This window comes from Bombina bombina, chromosome 6 (assembly GCF_027579735.1).
Source record: "Bombina bombina isolate aBomBom1 chromosome 6, aBomBom1.pri, whole genome shotgun sequence".
Taxonomy (NCBI): domain Eukaryota; kingdom Metazoa; phylum Chordata; class Amphibia; order Anura; family Bombinatoridae; genus Bombina; species Bombina bombina.
Genome location: NC_069504.1, coordinates 753615997 through 753619049, shown reverse-complemented (window position 1 = coordinate 753619049; position 3053 = coordinate 753615997).

The following is a 3053-nucleotide window of genomic DNA, read 5'->3' as shown; positions in this document are numbered from 1 at the left end:
ATAAGCAGAAGATTCAAACTGAAACCGCTGCCTGAAGAACTTTTCTACCAAAAACTGCTTCAGAAGAAGAAAACACATCAAAATGGTAGAATTTAGTAAAAGTATGCAAAGAGGACCAAGTTGCTGCTTTGCAGATCTGGTCAACCGAAGCTTCATTCCTAAATGCCCAGGAAGTAGATACTGACCTAGTAGAATGAGCTGTAATTCTCTGAGGCGGAATTTTACCCGACTCAACATAGGCAAGATGAATTAAAGATTTCAACCAAGATGCCAAAGAAATGGCAGAAGCTTTCTGGCCTTTCCTAGAACCGGAAAAGATAACAAATAGACTAGAAGTCTTACGGAAAGATTTCGTAGCTTCAACATAATATTTCAAAGCTCTAACAACATCCAAAGAATGCAATGATTTCTCCTTAGAATTCTTAGGATTAGGACATAATGAAGGAACCACAATTTCTCTACTAATGTTGTTGGAATTCACAACTTTAGGTAAAAATTCAAAAGAAGTTCGCAACACCGCCTTATCCTGATGAAAAATCAGAAAAGGAGACTCACACGAAAGAGCAGATAATTCAGAAACTCTTCTAGCAGAAGAGATGGCCAAAAGGAACAAAACTTTCCAAGAAAGTAATTTAATGTCCAATGAATGCATAGGTTCAAACGGAGGAGCTTGAAGAGCTCCCAGAACCAAATTCAAACTCCAAGGAGGAGAAATTGACTTAATGACAGGTTTTATACGAACCAAAGCTTGTACAAAACAATGAATATCAGGAAGAATAGCAATCTTTCTGTGAAAAAGAACAGAAAGAGCGGAGATTTGTCCTTTCAAAGAACTTGCGGACAAACCCTTATCTAAACCATCCTGAAGAAACTGTAAAATTCTCGGTATTCTAAAAGAATGCCAAGAAAAATGATGAGAAAGACACCAAGAAATATAAGTCTTCCAGACTCTATAATATATCTCTCGAGATACAGATTTACGAGCCTGTAACATAGTATTAATCACGGAGTCAGAGAAACCTCTATGACCAAGAATCAAGCGTTCAATCTCCATACCTTTAAATTTAAGGATTTCAGATCCGGATGGAAAAAAGGACCTTGTGACAGAAGGTCTGGTCTTAACGGAAGAGTCCATGGTTGGCAAGATGCCATCCGGACAAGATCCGCATACCAAAACCTGTGAGGCCATGCCGGAGCTATTAGCAGAACAAACGAGCATTCCCTCAGAATCTTGGAGATTACTCTTGGAAGAAGAACTAGAGGCGGAAAGATATAGGCAGGATGATACTTCCAAGGAAGTGATAATGCATCCACTGCCTCCGCCTGAGGATCCCGGGATCTGGACAGATACCTGGGAAGTTTCTTGTTTAGATGAGAGGCCATCAGATCTATCTCTGGGAGCCCCCACATTTGAACAATCTGAAGAAATACCTCTGGGTGAAGAGACCATTCGCCCGGATGCAACGTTTGGCGACTGAGATAATCCGCTTCCCAATTGTCTACACCTGGGATATGAACCGCAGAGATTAGACAGGAGCTGGATTCTGCCCAAACCAAAATTCGAGATACTTCTTTCATAGCCAGAGGACTGTGAGTCCCTCCTTGATGATTGATGTATGCCACAGTTGTGACATTGTCTGTCTGAAAACAAATGAACGATTCTCTCTTCAGAAGAGGCCAAAACTGAAGAGCTCTGAAAACTGCACGGAGTTCCAAGATATTGATCGGTAATCTCACCTCCTGAGATTCCCAAACTCCTTGTGCCGTCAGAGATCCCCACACAGCTCCCCAACCTGTGAGACTTGCATCTGTTGAAATTACAGTCCAGGTCGGAAGAACAAAAGAAGCCCCCTGAATTAAACGAAGGTGATCTGTCCACCACGTTAGAGAGTGCCGAACAATCGGTTTTAAAGATATTAATTGATATATCTTCGTGTAATCCCTGCACCATTGGTTCAGCATACAGAGCTGAAGAGGTCGCATGTGAAAACGAGCAAAGGGGATCGCGTCCGATGCAGCAGTCATAAGACCTAGAATTTCCATGCATAAGGCTACCGAAGGGAATGATTGAGACTGAAGGTTTCGACAGGCTGTAATCAATTTTAGACGTCTCTTGTCTGTTAAAGACAGAGTCATGGACACTGAATCTATCTGGAAACCCAGAAAGGTTACCCTTGTTTGAGGAATCAAAGAACTTTTTGGTAAATTGATCCTCCAACCATGATCTTGAAGAAACAACACAAGTCGATTCGTATGAGACTCTGCTAAATGTAAAGACTGAGCAAGTACCAAGATATCGTCCAAATAAGGAAATACCACAATACCCTGTTCTCTGATTACAGACAGAAGGGCACCGAGAATCTTTGTGAAAATTCTTGGAGCTGTAGCAAGGCCAAACGGTAGAGCCACAAATTGGTAATGCTTGTCTAGAAAAGAGAATCTCAGGAACTGATAATGATCTGGATGAATCGGAATATGCAGATATGCATCCTGTAAATCTATTGTGGACATATAATTCCCTTGCTGAACAAAAGGCAATATAGTCCTTACAGTTACCATCTTGAACGTTGGTATCCTTACATAACGATTCAATAATTTTAGATCCAGAACTGGTCTGAAGGAATTCTCCTTCTTTGGTACAATGAAGAGATTTGAATAAAACCCCATCCCCTGTTCCGGAACTGGAACTGGCATAATTACTCCAGCCAACTCTAGATCTGAAACACAATTCAGAAATGCTTGAGCTTTCACTGGATTTACTGGGACATGGGAAAGAAAAAATCTCTTTGCAGGAGGTCTCATCTTGAAACCAATTCTGTACCCTTCTGAAACAATGTTCTGAATCCAAAGATTGTGAACAGAATTGATCCAAATTTCTTTGAAAAAACGTAACCTGCCCCCTACCAGCTGAACTGGAATGAGGGCCGTACCTTCATGTGAACTTAGAAGCAGGCTTTGCCTTTCTAGCAGGCTTGGATTTATTCCAGACTGGAGATGGTTTCCAAACTGAAACTGCTCCTGAGGACGAAGGATCAGGCTTTTGTTCTTTGTTG